Here is a 24,208-nt window from a genome sequence, read left to right as displayed (position 1 = left end):
GGGCTCCATGACGGTGGCAGTCAATGACAGCAGTCCGGAATGGGCTCAGATTTTAATACTATTTTAATACTGGAGATACCACCTTTTTTTTTTTTTTTTTTTTTGCTAATTGTTAGTGTCTCATAAGTACTTTTGCCCCAGCTTTACTACCTCTATTTTTAGCACCCCATCTCCATGATTCTTGCTCTGTCAAACCAATTATAGTAAAATCCGTTTGAACAGAAATATTTGAGCCACAGCTAAGTTCTTTTTTTCCTGGAAAAATAGGCTATTTACCCCAAGAGTTATTTTGAAGTGAGTTCCTTCTTTTTGATGCTGTATTTAAAATAATAATAGCCAATACACCATTCCAATAGTTTTTTTTTTTTTTTTTAATCAATGAATTAAAATGTACAGATACTCAATATTGATTTCTCAAAAGTTTGTTCGGTTTCCTTTCATGAAGCAAACATTCCTTTCCAAAGAGTAGTGCGCAAACATGAAAATTTACAGGTTCGGAAACCTTCTACCTTGGTTGTCAGTAAGATTTTGATATATAGTGTCATGCTGTTACAGGTTTTTTGAGCTGGAAGGGACCTATAAGGTGATTTTTGTTCAGTGCCCTGAGATCGGCTGAGACCTCAGGTTGGGCTGGAGTTCGTTTCCTTTCTTAAGCTGGCTGCTCTGTTCTGATTAACCCTTATTTCTGTCTCTGGAAGGAGAGATGTTGTTTCTTTCAGGATCCCTTGACGTCAAGTAAAATAACCCCTATATTTTGAGTTTAAAGTGGAGAGAATGATGCCTTTTCTCAGTTTATTCTGAAAAGAGCCCTATTATAGGTGAATATTATAAAAAAAATATATCTAAATGCTTTTTTGGGGTCAAGAGAAGGGTAGAAGGTCAAAGTGTTGTTTCACATATTGTTGGCCTTTAGAAATATTTTGACAAGACCTTTTTTTCGGAGTCGTCAGAACGACAGACATTGCGTCATTGGTTACCATCCATGCGGGTTTAATGGTCTACCATCATTCTCATTAATGATACACTTTTGTTTGCCAGAGCACTTACACTTGTAAGTAAACAAAAATCCTATCCAGAGGCGGTGAACAAATATTTTTGGTGAACCCTGGGCCTCCTGTATCTGTGAGAATGTTTACGGGTAATCTCTTGTTTATAGCAGATGGCACACAGTTGAGAAACTTTGGCCTTAGTAGTGATGAGAAGTGGGACAAAGTAGGCCGGGTCTGTTGCTGGTTGGCTCGTTTGATTAGAACAGTATGCTAATGGACCCAAGGTCACTGGGCCATCTGTGTGTGGGCCAGCCAGCTCTGCTCTGTCCAGACCTTGGCCAGAAGGCTGGTCAATGTGTGTCATTGGTCAGGAAGCTGGAGTAGATAGTGCAGATTCCTCACCAGACCCAGAAAAAGAACTCAAAAGTTATGTCCTTTGGATGGTAGACTCTTTAATTGACAGGGATATTATACACAACGTGGAAACCCTGGTGGTGTAGTGGTGAAGTGCTACGGCTGCTAACCAAAGGGTCGGCAGTTCGAATCCGCCAGGTGCTCCTTGGAAACTCTATGAGGCAGTTCTACTCTGTCCTCTAGGGTTGCTATGAGTCGGAATCGACTCGACGGCACTGCGTTTGGTTTTGGGTTTGTTATTATAAACAACATTTAGAAATTTTGTCAGTTGTCTTAAGTTTTTTTTTTCCTGCTTAGTAATAAAATACACATTTATTGAGGGTCCTAGGAAAATACAGCGAAGTATAAGGAAAGAAATAATCTTCACTTGTTATCCCAGTGCTGACGTTTTGGGTTTTTCCGTTCTGGACATTCTCATTCCCTGGCTTCCAGGGTATCACATTCACCCGACCCTCTCTCTGACCCTACCCCTACGTTTTCCTTGGTTTGGTCCTTAAATGGGAGTATTCTTAGCCCGCTGTCTGGTTCTTTATTTCTTATGTCATACACCTCCTTGGATAGTATTGTTCTGCACAGACTTCTGTCCTAAGTGCTAAATTCAAATATCCAAGCGTCCCCACCAACTCCAGTTCATTGTCTCCCGTGCACCTCAAACATAATACATCCAGTAACTGATTTCATTATCCTCACCCCTAAACCTGCCCCCTTTCCATGTCCCCCATCTCTGGGAATCACCCTTCACCCAGGTGCCCAGCTCTTCCCTCTCACTTCCTAACGTTTCTCTCAAATCTGTTGACTTCTCTCATCCTCCTTGCTACCAGCAAAGCTTTCCTCACTGCTGTACCAGCTCCGAAGCCCCTTCGTGTCTCCAGCCTTGCCTCCCTTCAGTCCTTGCTCTTCAGGACAGTCAGAGTAACCTCACAAAATGTAAACGTGCTGTGGTTCTCCTGCTTACAGCCTTTGAGTGCGCCCCCTACCCAGATACCCTCATCTGGGACACTCTCCTGCAGCGTCTATGCTTCAGTCATACTGAGCTTCACTTCCTTCTCTGATAGTGTCCCATCCTCTATTCCATAAACATTTTATTGATTCTCTACGATGTCAGACACCAGGTTCTGGAAACATGCTTCAGGGTCTTAGACGGGGAGGGGTCAAGACAGACTTGGGGTGGGCCTGGCTGTAACGACTCGGTCTGTGGGAAAACCTGGGGCAGGAACAGGCAGTTAGCCGCGTGGTGTGTGGGAGACGGGCGTGTGTACACGCTGTGCCTAGTCACCGTGCAGTACGTAACTTGAGGTTGCTTCTCTGCTGGGCCTTGAAACTCCTTGGAAGATCCATGTGTGAAGCACATTGTGCAGAAGGAAGGACATCCTGACTTCTTCATCTAAAATACATGCTTCTGAGGTTTGTCAGTGTGGTTTCGTGTCAGCTTTCCACTTAACCATCTCTGTGGATAAGGCTAGATTTGGACGTAATGCAAGGAGTTCCTTTTGTTAACTTGCCAAGTCATGTCACATAGCCAATGTGGGGTTTTGAGAACTGGAAAATCCTTGAGAGCCAGGCTAGTAGAAAGAGTTGTTTGTCAGGATATTCTAGAGACTTGTGGGTTGGAAGGTACATATATAATGACCATGTCCCCTGCTTCATCTTGGATTTGTTTTGCATCTTTCTGGCAGGATAAACTAAACAAAATGATAAAGAGTAGAAAAAGGCCTCCATTTGTGGAGTTAATGTTTGTCTAAGCATTAAACCATAGGAAATAGAATGTTCTTTGCACTCAGCTCTTACAGATATACTCACTCTGCCCTTGTGATGTTGTTTTTCCTTTCTTGTTTTCCTTTTGGTGGGGAAAAGCTTATTCTTCAAAGGGACAGACACATCTTTTCACTTAATTGAAGAATACAATAAAATCTTTTGATTGGGTCCATGATGACTAAATTGTTTGTTAAAATGTTTGGGTATTTTACTGTCATGTAAAAACAAGACAAAATGTATTATAATGACAGAGTACTCAAGCTTTTACCAGAATGTTTGAACGCTCACTCTGTTTTCTTTCTTACTGTCTGCACCTCACTGAATCTTCACTACTTAGTACCGGATGACTGATACTATCAGTGGCCGAAATCAGTATGGAGCCTTCTCAGAAAACCTGTTTTTCATAAACTTGCTTTTTTTTAATTTACATTTTTTTATTGTGCTTGAGGTGTAAGTTTACAGAGCAAATAAGTTTCCCATTCAATAATTTTTACACAAAATGTTCCGTGACATTGATTGCAGTCCCTGCAATGTGTCAGCATTCTCCTCATTACTACCCGGAGTTCCCCGTTTCCACTCACCTAGTTTTCCTGCCCCTTCCTACCTTCTCATCTTTGCTTTTGGGCAGATGTTGCCCTTTTGGTCTTGTATAGTTGATTGTTCTCAGGAGGACTTTCCTCACAGATGTTATTGTTTATTTTATAGGCCTGTTATTTGACTGAAAGGTGATCTCTGGGAGTGACTTCAGAGCTAAGTTAGAAGGGTGATGAAGGGCTATAGTCTTGGGGTTCCTCCAGTCTCTATCAGACCAGTAAGTCTGGTCTTTTTTATGAATTTGGATTTCATTCTACATTTTCCTCCTGCTCTGTCCCAGACCATCTATTGTGATCCTGGTCAAGAGAGGTCGGTAGTGGTAGCCAGGCACCATCTAGTTCTTCTGGTCTCAGACTAGTGGAGGCTGGGTAGTGTGGGCCATTAGGCCTTTGGACTAATTGCTTCCTTGGGTCTTTGGTTTTCTTTACTCTCCTTTGCTCCAGATGGAAAAAGACCAGTAGTTGTATGTTAGATGGCTGCTCGTAAGCTTTTAAGACCCCATATGCTACTCACCAAAGTAGGATGTAGAACATTGATTTTATGAGCTACGTTTTGCCATTTGACCTAGATGTTCCCTGAGACTATGGTCCCCAGACCTCTTCTATGGAAAGTTGCAAAGAACCATGAAGATTATCCCCTCTTGTTTTTCTGTTCTTAAAAATTACTAAGTGATAAGTACTTGTAATTGGAAAAATGTAAATAATTCAGAATACAGCAAAAAGTAAAAATTCCCCCTCAGTGTCCTACCTGATCCACTATCTTTCCGGACCATTTTCTATGCGTCTACTTAACTTCCCTACAAAAAAAAAAAACAAAAACAAACCAAACCTGTTGCTGTTGAGCCAGTTCCGACTCATAGCAAGTGGGACTGCCCAGTAGGGTTTCCAAGGAGGGGCTGGTGGATTCGAACTGCCCACCTTTTGGTTAGCAGCCAAACTCTTAAACTCTTAACCACTGTGCCACCAGGGCTCCATTTACCTACTTAAATGCAGATAAAAATGTTTTCTAACATTGATTTGCTCCCTCTTTTTATTTTAACTTAACAATAAATCTTTGATCTTTCATGTCAGTATGCACAACTGTAACGTATTCGTTTTATCAGCCATAAAGTATTTCATAGTGTGGCTATCCCGTGACATATTTAACTAGTTCCTGCTGATGGAAAACTGCCCTATTTAATATTTTTGCTGTTATAAATGCTATTGCAGTGAACATTTGCATATAAAAAATTTGCATATACATCTTTGGAAATGTGTGTAATGGTATTTGTAATAACGTGAAGTGGCGTTTTATGCATTCAGCATATTAGAATTCAACCGTATGTATTCTTAAGTAATTAAAAATGTAAAATTTTGTTTAGCCCATGTATTCGTTATGATATGTGTACATCAGTAAATATAATTTGTGTTTATTTGCATTGCCTTACAGGTTTGAATAAATCACATACAGTTGTGTGATACAAAGAATCTTTAAGGAAACCTTTTACCTTACGCCATTTTACAATTTACTCTTCAACTCCAAAACTTCTGTCTAATGCAGAAATTCCTAAAAGCTAAATTTCTGGTGAAAGAGTTCTGTGCATTTCATTTTTTGATAGACAATGCTGAATTGGTCTCTAAAAATACTTATCAACCTATAGTCCCATCACCAAGGTGTTAGAGGGTCTGTTTCATCATATTAGATATTATCTTTCTGCAGTCATTTTGACTAGAGAAGGGCATTTTCTTATTTTAATTTGCATTTTTATTAACAAAGTTAAACATTTTCATTGTTAACTGGTTATTTTTAGTTTTCAACAACTTTACTATTCTTTGTCTAATTTTCTATTAGGTTGTCTTTATTGATCTCTAGATACTCTTTATATATTGTAGAGATTGATTTTTTTTTGCCTCTAGTGTACTTCAGAAGTATTTTCCCCAGTCTTTTCCTTGTCTTTTAAGAACAGGTCCAAACTGTCATTTTTTGCTGCCAATGTGATCATCTACCTAGAAAATCTAAAATTATCAATTAAAAAAAAAAAAAAGATCTAATAACAAACTTAAGTAAGGTAGCCAGATGAGATAAACATACAAAATGAAGGCCTTTTTTAAAAAAAGAAAAAAATGTATATGTGTCTCAGCATAAGGAAGCAGTACTAATCAATTAGAAAACAATAAGATACTGTTCTTGGCAGCAATAAAAAACTACAAATTCTCAAGAACTACATGAAGAATATTATATTTTTAAGGACATAAAAGTCCTGGACAAATAGAGGTAAACATATTCCTGGATCCACCCACTGGAAAAAAAAAAATATTCCTGGATAAGAATCCTCAAATATTATAAAGTTGTCAGTTTTCTCCAAATTAATTTGCAAATTGAATACAATTCCATTAAAAAGTTAAAAGCAGTTTTAAAAAGAACTTGACAAGCTACCTCCAAAGTTCAACTGGACTTGTCTATAAAGCCAAGAGAAATTGAAAAAGAACACTATGAAGGGGGGCCTTCCTTCACCAGATATCAAAACCCACTTCAAAGCTACAGTTATAAAATAGTACACTGTTGTGAGGAAACTGAGGCCCACAAAGGTGAAAACCAAACCTAAAAGCAAAAATGACTTGCTTAAGGCCGTTTGGCTAGATAGGAACATTTTTCATGTGGATATGTTGAAGTATTTCTCTATTTCTGAACTGACTGTGTATGATTCTAGCTTTTGCCCAGGTTGGTGACTCCATTTGGGGATTTCTTGTTTTACCTACTAAAAAGTGTATTTTGCTAAGATAGTATACGATATACCAAATAGGATGCTGTAATATAGTATGCATGCAAGAAATCAATTTACCGGACATTCACCTAGCTTGAACAGAGGTAGGTAAAGGAGAATGCTAAGGTAAACCTGGCAAGTAAATGTGTGTTTTGTGTTCTGCCATTTTCCTTGTAAATACTACCTCCGTTCTTGTGCAGAATAGTTCCGAAGTGAAGGTAGAGGTGGGGATGAAGAGCGTCCCTCTGGGGGATAGTTCCCACCAAACCCACTGCCATCAAGTCGATTGCGACTCATAGCGACCCTATAGGACAGGGTAGAACTGCCCCGTAGAGTTTCCAAGGAGCGCCTGGTGGATTTGAACTGCTGACCTCTCGGTTAGCAGCTACAGCACTTAACCACTATGCGCCGCCCCCCCCGCCCCCCAAAAAAACCAAACACACTGCTCTGGAGTCCATTCCTACTTATAGCGACCCTACAGGACAGAGTAGAACTTCCCCATAGGGTTTCCAAGGTTGTAATCTTTATGGAAGCAGACTGCCACGTATTTCTCCTGTGGAGCTGCTGGTGAGTTCGAACCGCCAACCTTTTGGTTAAAGTCTGAGTGCTTTAATCACTGTGCTACTAAATCTGCTACACAATATCTAGGAGCAGTGGTTAGAGAAGGACTGGTTGAGAAATTTGGAATCAAATCGAAAGGCTAGTTAGTTCTTTCCTGGCATTGTGTTAAACGTTTAAAATATTTTATCTGAAGTCATCAGAATGGCAACTTTTGATTTATTTTCCTCCTGTACCTAGAATGTGTACTGAATTATGCAGATGAATGAAGAATTCTGGGATGGGAGGGGATTTAGAACTCCAGGGTAGTTTCACTTGCGTAAAAATTCGACAGAATGTGTTTTGATTTTTCTTAGTGCTTCTCTAAGTGCAGTGTGAGCTGGTCAGCTGGAGAACGGCTTGTTTAGCAAACTTGATAGCATCTAGGGTGGAGCCAACGGGGCGGGGTGGGGGGGGACGTGTTTAATCACACACTCACCAGCTTCCTGGCACTAAGAAAATTATCACCAGACAGCAGCTAGCAGGCTAATTTAACTTTAGGTCTGGACAGGCAAATCTGCAGCAATCATTTCTTAAAGTAAAAACCTTAAATAAAATGAAGGAATTATATGACTTCCTCTTTCTGGTGATGTTTTCTTAAATACACATTTTTTTCTTGTTTTGTCTTTTTTTTTTTTTTTGGTATGTGTGTGTTTTTCCCAGAAAAATGACTTAAAGTTCAAATGTCATATCCAAATACTATATATAACCCGTTGCCATCGAGTCGATTATGACTCATAGTGACCCTACAGGACAGAGTAGATCTGCCCCATAGGGTTTCAAAGGAGCGGCTGGTGAATTCCAACTGCTGACCTTTTGGTTAGCAGCTGTAGTTCTTAACCACTGTGCCACCAGTACTCTTAAATTGGAAAGCACAACATCAAGTAAATTATTTTTTAAAAATTTACTGGGCACCTGTATGTGCCAGGAACTCTGTTGTCGATGTTAGGTTCCATTGAGTTGATTCTGACTCATAGTGACCCCATGTGTGACAGAGTGGAACTGCCTCATAGTGTCTTCTTGACTGTAATCTTTACAAAAGCTGATCACCAGGTCTTTATCCCTTGGAGCCCCACTGAGTGGGTAAAACCGCCAACCTTTCTAGTTAGCAGCTGAGCGCTTAACCCTTGCACCACCAGGCACTCTAACGCCCTTAAACAGCTTATGAGCTATGTGGAAAGATACATAAATACAAGGATAAAAAAAGAAACGTGATGCTGTCAAGTCTATTCCGACTCATAGCAACCCTATAGGACAGAGTAGCACTGCCCTACAGGGTTTCCAAGGAGCTGCTAGTGGATTCGAACTGCTGACCTTTTGGTTAGCAGCCAAACTTTTAAGCACTGCGGCACCAGGGCTCCAAGTATGAGGTTAGAAAAGGGTAATAGCTATCACAGGTGAGAATAAACTAATAACTGGGTAGGGAATTGAAGAGAGGTTCTTGGGAGCAGTAACGTTTAGGCTGGAATGTATAGGATAATCTGTTATTTTATACACAAATCTGGGCTTTGTTTAGGCATGATGGCGTTCAAAGGTACTTCCTTCCTAGATAGGGACTTACAATGTACAAAAGAAATCCAAATGTCTATTCCTAAACAAATTTAAACAGAAATATCTGAGGGTGTTTGGAAAGCTTGGGATTATTGTCTTAATTTTTTTCATATGTGAACACCAGGGGCCTCATCACACCCGGGAAAGTTGTGGGAAAATTACGGGAAAAAATGCACCTCAAAAAAACATGAGAAGTATCGTTTCTTAATGAATGGTGTTGAGTGGGTGTGTCTGACTGAAGCAAAATCGCATGTTAAATATTTATTTATGTCTACTGTTTGTGGTAGAGAAACTCAGTAAAGCAGGAAATCCTATGTAGTGCAGAAAGGCCCTTTCAAAGTTGCAATAATCTTTCGTTTTGTAAGTAACCCACTGCCATAGAGTCGATTCCAACTCATGGCGACACTGTAGGACAGAGTGGAACTGCCCCATAGGGTTTCCAAGGAGTGGCTAGTGGATTCGAACTGCTTCCCTTTTGGTTACCAGCCACACTCTCTTAACCACTGCACCACCAGGGCTCCATTTTGTAGGTCCCACCCACTGCCGTCGAGTTGATTCCGACTCATAGTGACCCTATAGGACAGAGTAGAACTGCCCCATAGAGTTTCAATTCCCCAGCACAGGGTTGAGAGGTAGGACCTGGTGCGGCAGTCTCTAGCGGTTGAAATGCTTGTTAGGAACTCCATGCCCTAAAACTCCCACCTTCTGTTAGAAGGGGAGCTAAGCAGCCTCCCTTAGGGTCTGTTTGCTCTTGGCACTGCATCCTCATGGGCTTTGTTATCTGGTTTCCGAGCCTAGCCAGCCTACCAGCCCCCTGCCCACCAATGTCTCACCAGGACTCTTTTCTATTCTTACTCAGACTGTAATCCAGACTCTCAAACATCTGTAATATTTGTCCCTTATCTCTTTGTTCTTGTGCCCATCACCTTGTGGGTATTTATAAGTCACCAGTTCTGCTTTCGTTTGAAGACCTGTCTGGCAGGGCTTGGCACCTCTTTCCTCTTTGTGTACGTCGGCCTGGTTGCCTAGCTACGGCCTGAGGGAACCTAGTGAGGGTTGGTCTGGAAGGGAAGCCGTCCAGTCGATTCCGACTTAGGGCAACCCCATGTGTGTCAGAGTGGAACTCTGCTCCATAACGTTTGCGTGGCTGTGACCTTTCAGATTCCCAGACCTTTCTTCTGAGGTTCTTCTGGGTGGGTTCAAACCATCATTCTTTTCGGTTAGTAGCCTTGTGCTTAACCCAGGGTCTTCATTGTTGGAGAAACGGCCATTTTTCTTGCATTTCTTGACTCTATCCTTCCCCTTTTCCTGCCTCTCTTTTAGTCCTTCATTTCTGCTTACATCTCAGACCTCCCCATGCAAAGAGTGGCCCCGGCCTCCTGTGCCTAGTGGGACTAAAGAATCTTTTGGGTAAATTGGTGGTGAGGGAGGAGGATGGCAAGGAACTTCCCGGGAAGAGTAAATCTGAGTTTAGTTTTTCAAAAGCAAGTCACGTGGGTCAGTTTAGTGGAGGGCAGGTTACTCCCCTGTGGAAAAAAGAAAGGCCTGTTGGAGAGAAGAGTTTTAAACTGGGTCTGCTTTCAGAAAATTTGGATGAGCTTTTTAACCTCTTCGTAGCTAAGTCTGTGGACTTTGAAATCAGCCAGTGTAGATTTTGAGCCCTGGCTCTCACTTATTAGCTGTGTTATCTCGAAGTTCCTTGATTTCTCTGAGGCTAGTTCTTCCTGTATAAATTAGAATAACAAAATCGACAACGTAGGGTTGTTATATGGATTGTAGCGATCATTATATATTACAGATAATGCCTCAATAGAATTTAAATACTGTGCTAAATAAGTGGAAATTATTATTATTGAAATTAAAAAAAAAAAAAAACCCACTGCCATCAATTAAGGATGTAATTGAGAATGGAGTCCCTGGCTGGCGCAAATGGTTAAGAATCAAATACTAAACTGAAAAGTTGGTGGTTTGAACCCACCCAGAGGTGCTTTGGGAGACAGGCCTGGTGATCTTCTTCCGAAAGGCTTCTGGCTTGAAAAACTTCTGGAGCCCCTATGCAGTTCCACTCTGACACACATGGGGGTGCCATGAGTTGGAATCGACTCGACAACTACCAACAACATGATTGAGAAATCGAACGAAGACAGACACATCAGTCAAGAAGCCCAGGTTTTGTGATATTAGAAATTCACCTAGGTGTATAGTCCCCACTTGCTGGCTGGGTGATCTTTATCTTCTGAAAACCTTAGTTTCTTCATCTGCGTGTAAGAAGACCGTGATAATGATGGTGCTACTTCATGGAGTTGTTGTGAGGATTGTGTATAAAAAATGTGGTGCAGTGTCTGGCAAGAATTTGGGCCAGAAAGAAGCTATTATTTTTACTTCATAGTAAACTTTAAGGCACAGTTCATAACCCAGTGAAAGAGTGATATACTAGCGATGACAATTACGTTATTGTGCTTTATCCCTTTGAAACGTGGCATTTCTATTTCCAAAATTTTTTTATACCCTTGCATTATTTTAGTTTCCTAGAACACACACACACAAGTCCATTATTAAAAACTGTTTACTCCATTACTACGTTTGTAGGGATTTCCATCTTCCAGCTAAGACTGGGTTCCTCAATATATTGCAATATATACAAGCCTGAGTCCTGCCCTGTCACTGTTCTCTGCACCTGTGGTTTAAATATGTATGATAAATGTAGATTAATTTTAAGGCTTATGCTTTATCCCCAGCATCTAGCAGCGTGATTAGCATGTGGTAGGAGTTCAGTAAATGGCTCTTTATCTAAATTTGATTTCCCTATCTTTTTTACTTTTCCTTCCACTGACAATTAAAACTATTTGCACTACAGTGATAATTTTTGGTGCTCTATTTCACAGTTGAACACTAGGCAGATTAACTCTGGGTGTTAGCCTGTTCCTGAACGTGCTTTTTCTTTCATCAGCTTTGTTGGAATAGCTGCTTTCCTTGACCAAGAAATTTTGGTAAAAATTAGACAGTACATCTGTCACTTAAACAAAGGTCTAGGCACTGTTCCAAACATTTTACAAACACTGACTTATTGAGTTCTCATAATAATACTTCAGGGAGATACAACTGTGACCCCATTTTATAGATGAAGAAACCACAGGGCAGAGAGGGTAAGTAACTTGCCCAAGCACCCACAGCTCATCTGTCTTGTAAAGCTGGCATTTGAGCCCAGGCAGATGCTGACTCCAGCGATGGCTTTCTTAACCACCACTCTGCTCCCCGTTGCCAAGAATGTACCAGAAGGCTTCTCTCCTTTCTCTTTCATGAAAGTTACATACATCCCCTTGACTTGTCACTGCTTTAAAGAAGGCAGCATGGAGTTAAGCAGCGGTCGAGTGAAGTCTGGCAGTAGGAGAATCATGTTGCCTGGACGACGTATGACTAAGAAGTTGATGACACACGTTGGTTCCATGTTCTTGTTTTACCAGTGGACCCAGTCGCCAGTCTCTAAATAAGGTTTCTTGTGTTCAGACTCCTCGGTGATTATTTTTTTTCAGGGGGCAGTCATCCTTTTAATCTTGTGGTAGAAAATTAAAGTGAGTTTCACTCAAGTGTGGTTCATTTTAAGTTTTCTTTTAAATATTAGTTTAGAGAAGTTAATTAAGTACCTGACCCATGGGTCTGGCTTCTTGCATTCCTCCACTGTGTTCGCTATTTAGAGGGAAGGCTTTCCTTCGGAGAGTTAGATTACATATTGGAGGAGATTATACTTTATCATGGGGCCCTGGTGGCACAGTGGTTAAGAGCTGTGGCTGTTAACCAAAAGGTTGGCAGTTTGAATCCACCAGCCACTCCTTGGAAACCCTATGGGGCAGTTATACTCTGTCCTAGAGGGTTGCTATGAGTTGGAATTGACTCGATGGTAAGGAGTTATACCTTATCTTATTGGTAAATCATGAACGTTTGGGGTCCTGGGTAGATAGCACCCCCCCCAAAACAAACAAACAAACAAAAACCCATTGCTGTTGAGTTGATTCCAACTCATAGTGACCCTCCCTATAGGACAGAGTTTCCAAAGAGCAGCTGGTGGATTCAAACTGCCGATCTTTTGGTTAGCAGCTGTCTTAGTCATCTAGTGCTGCCATAACAGAAATACCACAAGTGGATGGCTTTAACAAAGAGAAATTTAATGTCTCACAGTCTAATAGGTTACAAGTCCAAATTCAGTGTGTCGGCTCCAGGGGAAGCCTTTCTCTCTCTGTTGGCCTTCTCGTCAGTGTTCCCCCCGGATGAGGAGCTTCACACAGGGACCCCGGGTCTAAAGGACTCGCCCTGCTCCTGGTACTTATTTCTTAGTGGTATGAGGTCCCTGCTTGCTTCCCTTTCCTTTTATCTCTTGAGAGATAAAAGATGGTGCAGGCCACACCCCAGGGAAACTCCCTTGACTCCCATCAGGGAGGTGACCAGAGTGAGGGTGGTGTTACAATCCCACCCTAATCCTCTCAACATAAAATTACAATCACAAAATGGAGAGCAACCATACAATACTGGGAATCATGGCCTAAGCAAGCTGATACAGACATTTTTGGAGGGACATAATTCAATCCATGACGACAGCCAAGCTCTTAAACCACTGCACCACCAGGGCTCTGGATAGATGGCAGGCTTGCATAATATGAGCTGAATATGTTAGGCAAACATTGCTATCTCAGATCTTAAAGGCCTTTTGAAAAGAGTCTGAAGCTAGAGTGTTTGTCATAGTTTCAGGTAATACCCAAGAAGGAAGGTGAACTTTCCCATTTTGCTTGCTGTGATTTTTCACTAATAGTGTCTCCGGGTTTCCCCAGGTGTTATAAGCAGGGCTCCTTCAGATTCGAGCCCTTGCTGAGAATTTGAATTTTAACAAGTTCCCAGGCGACCTAATGCTGTTGGTCAGGGGCCAATTCTGAGAACCACTGGTAGAGCAGTAGATGACCCACTGCCATCAAGTCAGTTGCCACTCATAGCAACCCTATAGGGTTTCCAAGGCTGTAACCTCTACGGAAGCAGACTGCCACATATTTCTCTGGTGGAGCCGCTGGTGGTTTCGAACTGCCTACCTTTCAGCAGTTGAATGCTTTAACCACTGTACCACCAGGGCGCCTTACTAGAAGAGCGGTGGGTCTCAAAATTTATTATACATAAGAATCACTTGGAGGATCTTGTTAAAATGTAGATTCTGATTCAGTATATCTGGGGGTGGTAATGCAAATTCTCACTGGGGATTAGAACCAGAATGAACCATTTGGAAGTCCTGGTTATAAACTGCATGAAGGCCTGGCTCCGAGCCTGCTTGAAAGCAGTCATTGTTCACATTTTTTGAGGTCATTGATCCCTTTGAGAATGTGATAATATTTAATGAGCACACATATACGTATATATACCCCTTAAGGCCCACGAACATAGGCCTTAGAACATGTGACAATTCATCATGGGGGCCTGTGTATCCCCACCCCCGCCCATCGCATTTTTTTGTCCTGTCTTCTGCCTGGATGGCCTGGCTCTAAGTCAGCTGATTTGTTAGTTTATTATACTTATCCACCCCAGGACTATTTACATATGAAAGTCTTACTGAATCTCATAAGGGAAGAAAAAACATCCCCACAGACTCCATGAGCTATCATTTCAAGAGGCAGCTGTAAAGTAGACCCCGCTTTCCTGCCCCCACTAGCCAAATAGGAACTGAGGCAGAAAGGGGCCCAGTTAGCTAGGCTGTAAAACCGTCCCAGCTCTGTGCCTTCTGCTGTCCCCTCCTGCCACACTGGATTCCCCGCGCTCACTCACCTTTACGTACCTTGGCACTTGCTGTTCTCTATCTGGAATGCCCCTCCTTTCTTCCTCCGCCCAAGGAATGCCTGCTCATCTTTCAGTACCCAGCTCAAATAGAAGCCTTGCTGAACTCCCCTGGCAGCCTCTCTGTCCTCCTCTCTGTTTCCATAGTAATTTTTAAAGGCCTCTGTTACAGCACACATATCATGTTGTAATTATTTTCTTAAATATTTGGCAGACTTCACCTCCTATAAACCAAGTGCTTGTTTTAATCCTCTTTGATCACCCAGCAAGGTGTCAGGTGCTAGACGTGTTTGCTATCCAGAGTTTTAAACAAGTGGGCTGTGGGGTTACCCTGCTAGGATTCAATTCTGACTTTGCCACATACTTTGGGTAAATTACTTTGTCTCTTTGTGCCTTCCTTTTCCCCATCTGTAGCCTGACATGTGCCTAACACCTGATAAAATGCTCAATAAATGTTAACCGTTGTGATATTTAAGCACAACATTAAAAAAAAAACAGTTGCCATCGAGTTGATTCCGACTCATGGAGCCCTCACGAGGGTCAGAGTAGGACTGTGCACCCATAGGGTTTTCAGTGGCTGATTTTTCAGAAGTAGATTGCCAGGCCTTTCTTCCATGGTGCCTCTGGGTGGACTCAAACCTCCAAACCTTCAGTTAGCACCTGAGGGCATTATCTGTTTGTGCTACCCAGGGACTTCATGACGTTAAGCAGTGTTTTTATTGAGTGGATGAAAAGCTCTTAAAAAAAAAAAAATCCAGCCTAATTGGAGATAACATTATTTAGACTTTCAGAAATTTTGTCAATTCTGTATTCTCCAAGTTTAAATTCCTGCACAAATCAAAAACAAATAAATGTTAACATTTATAGAACACCCAGGGAGGCTTGACTGGGCATTCTGTCTGCAGTCTACCATCCATTTCTCTGTATTACTATTAACTGCCATCTGGGTGAGGGCTTTAAGTTGTTAAGAGGTAGGAACTGTGGACATAGTAGGATTTTTTTTTTTTAAAGGGGTAGGAAATATAATGTGCAGTATTTTAATGCTGTAATTTAAGTGTCTTCAAAACCTTGTGTTCTTCAAGTCATTTTTCAGAGTAGTTGGAGCAAGCTTTGTGGAGTGTAGTGGGTCACCACTACTGCCACTCAGGCCCGTGGGAATCCATCAGAAACAGTTAATCACAAAAGCATTTGCTTCCGTCGTAGTGAGAAAAAAACGATCATTGAAGGAACTCTTTCCTTGTTGTTGTTAGGTGCCATTGAGTTGGTTCCGACTCATAGCGACCCTGTGTACAACAGAACGAAACACTGCCCAGTCCTCCACCATCCTCACAATCATTGTTATGCTTGAGCCCAGTGTTGCAGCCACTGTGTCAGTCCATCTCGTTGAGGGTCTTCCTCTTTTTTGCTGACCTTCTACTTCTGACCTTCTACGGAGCATGATGTCCTTCTAGGCAGGATAGAGATTTTTCCACAAAAGTCATGTAAGTGTAATAATTCTGTTTTAGATCTGGAAGGAACTGCATTATCCCAGCCTCCTGTCCCTTTACAAATGAAGAAACTGAGGACCGAAAAGGTTGAGAGATTTGCCATGTAACATTCCGTTGTGGATGCGGAGACAGCAGATCCGTGCCATCAGTCCTTGCGTGGGTGGCCATGTGGTTGGCTAGGGGGCCTCGCGTGCCCTTCCATACCCTTCTGTGCGGGAGTTCCTGTCTGTCTTTGAGCACACAGCTTGCGCCAGAAAACCTTCCCAGACTCTCCAGGCAGTGTCTCCTGTGTTGTTGTTGTTAGGTGCCGTTGAGTCGGTTGTGACTCATAGCGACCCTGTGTACAACAGAAGGAAACACTACTCGGTCCTGTGCCATCCTCATAATCGTTGCTACGCTTGAGCCCAGTGTTGCAGCCACTGTGTCAGTCCATCTCGGTGAGGGTCTTCCTCTTTTTCGCTGCCCCTCTCTTTACCAAACATGATGTCCTTCTCTAGGGACTGATCCCTCCTGATCACATGTCCAAAGTACATAAAATGAAGTCTCGTCATCCTCCTTTCTAAGGAGCATGCTGGTTGTACTTCCAAGACAGATTTTGTTTGTTCTTTTGGCAAGTCCATGGTATATTCAGTTTTGTTTGCCAACACCATAATTCAAAGGCATCAATTCTTCTTCAGTCTGCTTTTGTGCGTTCATAATTAGATTTTGCCTAAATTAAAAGCAGTGAAATCCAAGCCTCCTGGAAGATATTTAGTTTTCCCTTTTAAAAAGGCAGAACAATTAAGCTAATGATGGTGCTGGAAGCCTTAACAGCCCCATCCAGGGATTGATATACATGTCCCTCAATTTTTTTTTTTTTTTTAGTAAAATATAAAATTCATCCTATAGTCTTATTTTATAATAAAAGTTTAGCCAGTTATAGTACCAAATCCACAGCCAAACCTGTTGCCTTCGAGTTGCTTCAGGCTGAGTGACCCTGCAGTAGGTCTTAAATGCAATTGGTTCTTCAAGTAACCCAGCAAGATCCCTTTCATCAAGTTCCTTACAGTCATTTCCTTTTATGTTTTGACTTCTTGGTGTCTACGGAGTTTCTGAACTCAGTAGCCCAGTAAATTGTGTTACTATGTCCAGATGTCCATGTTTTAAAAATGGTACATTTTGCTGTTGTTTCCTTTTTCAAAATGTTTATCCATTTGTGATTCTTATTTTCAGATTAAAAGGGAAGGGAGCTTTAAGTGAATTAAATAATTGCATTGAAAAAATTAAATGCCCAGGCCTTAGTAATTTACATTTATAGAAAAATATTTTTAGTTGTAGCTATATGGTTATAGAATCTACACTTAAATGTGGCAAGTTTTTAAAATCTCAAATCACATAGGCCCCTTGCTCCTGTTGGCAATATAGGAGATAATCATACCAAAAAAAAAAAAAAATCCAAAGCTGTTGCTACTGAGTCAGTTTTGACTCATAGCAACCCTATGAAACAGAGTAGAACTGCCCCGTAGGGGTTCCAAGGAGAAATTGGTGGATTCAAACTGCTGACCTTTTGGTTAGCGGCTGAGCTCTTAACCACTGCGCCACCAGGGCTCTAGGAGAGAATCATACTGCTTACTCTATACCTGCAGTATCCATGTAAGAGGAGAAACAAACTGTATGTTTTCTTTCTGTTCTGTAATGTGGAAGGAAGTATTTGAGAGCTCAAAGCAAAGAAGAGGCTTCATTTTCATTATGCATATTCTTGAAATGTACTTATTTGGCACGTTTTTCACATCTTATAATAAAGGACACCAATCTTTTAGTGAGTTATTTTGTAACTTTTGCTCCATTCCTCAAAGTAACGTACAACGTCGTGTATCATATCAAAGAATAAATACACAATCATAAAAGTATTTTAAAAATTACTGGTAGTTATCATGCTGTATGAAGAGGGTTTTGCTTGAGTTCCTACAAGCTTATCTCAGTTGTTAATTAGATATGGTGGAGTAATCATGCAACAATTTTTTTTATATGTGTATGTGTTTGAGTATTTAATACTCACACCAAACTTAGAGTTTCTCCCAAAGGCCAAAATTGCAGCCTCAGCCACCTTCATTTCTTTACTTCAACATGGCTGAAAGTGCTATGAATTTTTTTAAATTCCTGTCTCTTATAGTTCATTTCTTCCAAAAACACATATTCAGTGCTTACTATGTGTTAGGACTGTGCAAGCTGCTAAACATTTAAACAGAAATAAGACTCTTTTTTTCTTGTTTAGTGCCCAGAAAAACCCACAAACCTGTTGCCATGGAGTCAGACTCATGGTGACCCTATAGGACAGAGCAGAACTGGCCCAGAGGGTTTCCAAGGAGCAGCTGGTAGATTCAAACTGCCGATCTTTTGGTTAGCAGCCGAGCTCTTAACCACTACGCCATCAGGGCTGGTAAAAAGTGAAGCAGATGATTACAGTGTAGTAGGATAAGTAATTATTTGTGGGTCTGACTTACTTTTCATGTATAAATTAAAGTGGTTTTTAAATGAACAGTTTAGTAATCTCAATCACTTGAACTGAATGGGAGAGAAAGGTGTAGGATTACAGTTCAGTTCACTGGGAATTGTGCATTATACCCTAGACACAGCTTGGGAGTACACGATAGAACTGCCTTAAGTTTGCACATAGTGTACTTGGGAGTCCCCGGGGTGGTGCAAAGGGTTAACTGTGCTCAGCTGCTAACCGAAAGGTTGGAGGTTTGAGTCCACTCAGAGGTGCCTCGAAAGTAAATCCTGGCAATCTACTTGTGGAAGGTCAACCACTGAAAACCCTGTGGAGAACTTAACAACAAAGACAAATAACCCAATCAAAAACATGGGCACAGGACTTGAACAGACATCTCACCACAAAGGACTTTCAAACGGCCACCAAACACGTGAAAAGATGCTCAACGTCATTAGCCATCAGCAAGGTGCAAATCAAAACCACAATGAGGTACCATTTCACTCCGACCAGGATGGTTAAGATTAAAAAACCCAGAAATTAGCAAATGTTGGCGAGGATGTGGGGAAATTGGAACCTTTATCCATTCATTGCACAGTCGTTGTGGAAGACAGTGTCGTGGTTCCTCAAAAAACTAAATAAAACTTCCATATGAACCAGCAGTTCTACTCTTAGGCATATGCTCAAAAAACTTGAAAGCAGAGGCTCAGAGACTTGTACACCAGTGTTCATTGTAGCTCTATTCACAACAGCCAAAAGGTGGAAACAACCTAAATGCCCAGCAGTGGATGAATGGGTAAACAAAATGTAGCATGTACATACAATGGAAGAGTACTCAGACAATAAGAAAAATGAAGTCTTGATACATACTACATATGGATGGAGCATGAAGACACTATGCCCAGTGGAATAAGCCACAAAAGGACAAATATTGTATGGCCTCACTTATTTAAAAGACAAGAACAATCAAATGTATAGAGACCAAAGTTTATTAGTGGTTACCAGCGGCAGGAGGGAGGGAGAAAGAAAAGATTATTGACTTATGGTGTACTGGGTTTCAGGGTATGGTGATAGAAAAATCACATTGATTAAAGTAGGGTTGCTTAGCTAATTAATTTAATTGTTGCCAGTACATTGTACACTTGTCAAAAGTTGGATTGGCAACAATTATGTTAGATACATATTTACAACTACAAAAAAAAAAAGTAGCTGCTGAGGCTTCTTATGTAAAACCATATACCTCATGGTATTTGATTCCTTGGTTTGGAGGCTTAGGGTCGTGGTTTAATGGGACATCCTTGTTAATTGCCCTAATAACATGTTTTGTGCTTCTGTTCTACTTCCTAGTTCGTTGCAGAGTGTCTGGGTCTTAAAAACTTGCAAGTGGTAATCCAAGGTACAAAAATTGGTCTCTATTCATCTGGGGCAACAAAAGAAGAAGGAAGAGTCAGGAATAGGAGGAAGAAATGGAATATGAGGTTAATAGTCTCCATGAACAACTGCCCCTTTTGCCGTGAGACCAGAAGAGCTGAAAAGTGCCTGTTTACCATTACTGAATATTTTGATCAAAGATTCCATAGAAGAATCCTGACCAAAAGTGGGGAATGCAGAACAGGTTTTCAAATTCTCACGGACTCCAGAATTTCTGGAGCTAGGGCAGCTGGATGAACTCCTGAAACTATTACCCTGAAATTATCTTTAAACGTTAAACTAAAAATATCCCCTAAAGTCATCTTAACACCATAGCCTAGGTTAACTAGTAAGAATGTCTGCCTTGAGTATTGTGCTCTTTTATGATCTATCTATATGGGATGGTATTGACAACAGCAACTCGAAAGATTAGGTGGGAAATTTAGGGGGCAGTGAGTTTATGTTAATGGAGGAGGAACAACTCAGAACAGGAGGATGAGCATGGTTGTACAACTTGAAGAATGTAATCAAGATCACGGACTTTTACATGTAGAAATTGATGTACATCCTGTTGTATATATTCTCAGCAACCTCCCAAAATAAAACAAATTATTAAAAAAAGAACATTTAAGAAAAGGAAGAAAGAAAACCCTGTGGAACACAGTCTTACTCTGACACACATGGGGTTGCCGTGAGTCGGAATTCACTCTATGGTAACTGGCTAACTGGTGTCAGTATACTTATTACTGGTTATTGGGCTCTGTATGTAAGAGATTTTTAGCTTTTGATTTTCCTTCCGAAAGACTACTTTTCTTTTTACCCACTCTTACCAATAGTTTGAAGTAGTTCTGTAGTTTGAATAAACTGACTCTCCATTCAAAAAGAAACAGTTTTCTCCACTGTCTGATGAGACGCTCTGAGCCTTTGGTCGGATGGAGGACCTCAGAGAAGTTATCCCTGCATTTCCTTTGCATTGTGTTTTTACTCTTGTGCAAGAAATATTTACCAGGTCCTATGAGCCCTGGGGGAAACTCTGGTGCCGTACTGGTTAAGCGCTACGGCTGCTAACCAGAAGTTTGGCGGTTCAGATCCACCAGGTGCTCCTTGGAAACCCTGTGGGGCAGTTCTACTCTGTCCTATAGGGTCGCTGTGAGTCGGAATCGACTTTGGCAATGGGTTTTGTTTTTTTAAGGTTTGAGCCCTGGGGAGCACTGGTGGCAGAGTGGTTAAGCGTTCGGCTGCTAACCAAAAGGTCGGCAGTTGGAATTCCCCAGCCACTCCTTGGGAACCCTATGAGGCAGTTCTCCTCTGTCCTATAGGGTTGCTATGAGTCGGGATTGACTCTATGGCAAATGGGTTTGGGTTTTTTTGTATGAGCCCTGGGGCACAGTGGTTAGCACTTGGCTGCTAAGCGAAAGGTCTGCGATTTGAACCCACCAGCTGCTCTGAGGGAGAAAGATTGGCAGTCTGCTTCTGTGAAGATTTACAGCCTTGAAAACCTTATTGGAGGAGTCCTACTTTGTCCTATAGGGTCACTATGAATTAAAATCAACTTGACGGCAATCAGGAGCCCTGGTGGTGCACTAGTTACGCACTTGGCTGCTAACCAAAAGGTCAGCTGTGTGGTTAAAGTGACCTGGTGATCTACTTCGGTAAAGATTACAGACTAGGAAGCCCTAAGAGGCAGTTCTGTTGTGTCCTACAGGGTCGTCGTGAGTTGGAATGAATTTGAAGGCACACAACTACAATGAGACTAATGTAAGAACTCTGTGTAGCAATGATACCACACTGGCCACAGCAATGCTCTTGACTTCTTCTAGTGCCTTTTGGGCTCTGAGGGCAAAGCGTTGCTTAAATCCTTCCTTGAGTGGCATGTTTTCATCCCTGGAGATTTATTGTCTCAACTTGTGTCATTACAAGTGTTACCTGTTCCCTTAGTTTCTGTGAGAGATTGTGGAAGGGCTACCTCCATGAAGTAACTGGGTGGTTAGGTTGGGTGCCATCAACTTGGCCCCTGACTCGCGGCAACCCCGTGCACAATGGAACAAAACACTGCCCACTCCTGCGCCATCCCTGTGATTGGACCGTTGTGTTCATGGGGTTTCCACTGGCTGATTTTCAGAAGTAGGTCACTAGGCCTTTCTTCCTAGTTTGTCTTAGTCTGGTAGCTCCACTGAAATGGGTTAGCATCCTAGCACTGATAGATGGGTGGTGGATGTTCCTGAAGCGCCTTGGTCTCCTGCATGGAACCATACCAGCTCTCCAACAGACCCACCATCGTCCCCTAAAGTCAGATAAGCTTCATTAATAGAGTGTGGTGCGCAGGTTTATATGACTCGTAGTTTAAGATAAGAGTAATAGTTATTGTAATGAAATCAGGTCCTGCTTCTGGTTTGTTCATATAACAAAGCGATAGTTTATTATTTGCTGCTTTATGCTTGTTAGAATAAGGAACCCACTGCCTTCAAGAATAAGCAAAGAAATAAGTAAATGAACAAATGGCAAAAGATCATCGCACGGTTGTTTTCTCTCTGCCTAAAATGCAGCATAAAAACAACAAAAGAAAAACTCTAGTTTAGACATTTCATTGGCCCCAGAAAAGTCACACAAACTCCCCAAAACAGCTTTTATTTGAAAAAATACTAGACTTTGCTTGAGTCTTCCCATATGGAACATCCAATAGAAATCCAATGCAAGCATCTACTCCTGAAATATGGTGTCTTTCTCCTAAGAATAGATGCTCCTTTCAGTAGAGAAGCCAGATAAGCTGTCGTCCAGTGATCCAAATGGCCCGCGGCCTTCCCCGCCCCCACACCCCTGAACTTGACTAACAACACAGCAATATAATTTTACCGTTTAAAACTTGGCTGACCCAAACATGAACTCTCAAAGAAAACAAGAGTCATTACGAAAAGAGATTCCATTTCTTTCCGGGGCCTAATTTAAGATGGCTTTCTAAAACTTTTGAAAAAACTTACTCTTCCAATGGCTGGCTTAATTGCGAAACAAAATAAACACCCACCAAGAGGCAGAATATAGAGTTCCCTATACTTGGATTTTAAAATATCTTTTTTTCCAGGGGTGAGTTTTCAATTTCTAGCCTTATCCTACATGGCGTGTCATAATTCTCAGTTTGCATCTGAAGATTCTACTCTATTTACACCGAATTGGTTCATGAATAACTAATTCCATAAAACTTCAGTTCTTAAAATTTGCCTTAGTCTCCCCATAATACTTCTGTATTCCACATGCTTCAATTATTCATAACCTGTGAGTGATGAGAAGCCCTGCTGTCAAAGTGGTTAAGAACTTGGCTGCTAACCAAAAGGTTGGCAGTGCGAATCCACCAGCCATTCCTTGGAAACCCTATGGGGCAGTTCTACTTTGTCCTATAGGTTTTTTATGCATCAGAATTCGCTTGATGGCAGTGGGTTTGGTTTTTTTAAGTGAGGATCTGCAAATATGGGTATTTCAGGGATAAAGTGGCTAAACAATAATTAATCCCAAACCAAGACGGTGACTTCTGAGGTGATTGCGTAGCTGTAAAATGCGGCCGCCACACTAGTTGGTCTCCTAAGTTACCTTCTAACACTGAAATTCTGCCATCGGTGTGAAGTCCAGTGATAGAATTGGGATCTTTTAATTTCTACAACTCCTAGGAAATGAGGTGTGTAGCAAAGATTGCTATGTGAGAGCAGGGGTAAGAAAGTTACCGTCAGAGAGGTCTTTTGTGTCCAATACGAGTAGGAAAAGGAGTCAATGTCCATTCAATCATATTTGCAAATAAAGAAATTTCCTCTCACAGCGCACGCACGCACACACACATGCACACACAACTTTTTAGTTTTCCGAGTATAATTTTTTTTTAATTGGTAAACAGTTTGTGAAATTCCACTTAACCAGCTAGCTGCTAAGATTCTGTGGGACAAGGAAAGGAACACGCCGCTGTCCTCAAAGAATTTACAGTCTGTACAAAGCTAAATGATATAAAATGAAAAGGGTCTGAGAGATGTTCCCGAGGGAGGAACTTCCAAAAAAGACATACATGGTTACTACTTCCTTGCGTAGGCACTAGAATAGATGCTGTCTGGAGGCCTCTCTAGGCTCATTGCTCTTTGGTTGGTTAAATTTGTAATTTTCAGTGGTACTATTTTATCGTAAACCAAAAACCAGACCTCAACTCCTAGAAACCCTATAGGACAGAGTAGAACTGTCCCATAGGATTTCCAAAGCTGAATCTTTTTGGAAGCAGGCTGTCACATCTTTCTCCTGTGGAGTGGCTGGTGGGTTTGAACTATTGACCTTTCTGTTAGCAGCCAAGCAGTTGACCACTGCACCACCAGGCTCCTTTATTTTATGGCTCTTGTGCTTGACATAAATTGAAAGCCCT

At 41.5% G+C, this 24,208-nt stretch overlaps 1 protein-coding gene across 8 annotated transcripts in view; it reads left to right on the top strand.

The window, feature by feature from the left end:
* RBPMS (RNA binding protein, mRNA processing factor) overlaps window positions 1–24,208 on the top strand; it is a 203,792-nt gene that overhangs the window by 22,752 nt on the left and 156,832 nt on the right. Inside the window, exon 1 of one of the 8 annotated variants that reach the window (XM_049866750.1) lies at window positions 7,525–24,208. This exon is cut by the window's right edge and continues 19,480 nt beyond it. The exons of the other annotated variants lie outside the window; for them this stretch is intronic. The gene's annotated coding sequence lies outside the window, so the exon portion shown is untranslated. Of the gene's footprint in view, window positions 1–7,524 lie in introns of those variants that run through there. 8 annotated transcript variants of the gene reach the window in all.

This window comes from Elephas maximus, chromosome 22 (genome assembly GCF_024166365.1).
Source record: "Elephas maximus indicus isolate mEleMax1 chromosome 22, mEleMax1 primary haplotype, whole genome shotgun sequence".
NCBI classification, from domain to species: domain Eukaryota; kingdom Metazoa; phylum Chordata; class Mammalia; order Proboscidea; family Elephantidae; genus Elephas; species Elephas maximus.
This window is presented reverse-complemented; position numbering and strand designations above follow the sequence as displayed.